Source organism: Sinocyclocheilus anshuiensis, unplaced genomic scaffold (assembly GCF_001515605.1).
Source record: "Sinocyclocheilus anshuiensis isolate Anshui unplaced genomic scaffold, SAMN03320099.WGS_v1.1 scaffold388, whole genome shotgun sequence".
NCBI classification, from domain to species: domain Eukaryota; kingdom Metazoa; phylum Chordata; class Actinopteri; order Cypriniformes; family Cyprinidae; genus Sinocyclocheilus; species Sinocyclocheilus anshuiensis.
Genome location: NW_015555714.1, coordinates 1 through 297, shown reverse-complemented (window position 1 = coordinate 297; position 297 = coordinate 1).

The window sequence follows — 297 nt, the reverse complement described above, 5'->3', positions numbered from 1 at the left end:
CCCCCCCCCCCCCCCAAAAAAAATCCTTGGGGAGAATATCGTCTTTAATGGCCCTTCATAGGCCTAACTTGAGAACTGTGGCCCTCCCTGGGCTTGACTTCGGGACTGGACTTGGGAACTGGAGCCCTTTCTGTGCTAGACTTGGGGACTGGAGCCCTCTCTGGGTTAAACTCGGGGACTGGAACCCTCTCTGGGCTAAACTCGCGGACTGGAACCCTCTCAGGGCTAAACTCGGGGACTGGTGCCCTCTCCAGGCTAAACTCGGGGACAGGAGCCCTCACTGGGCTAAACTCGGGG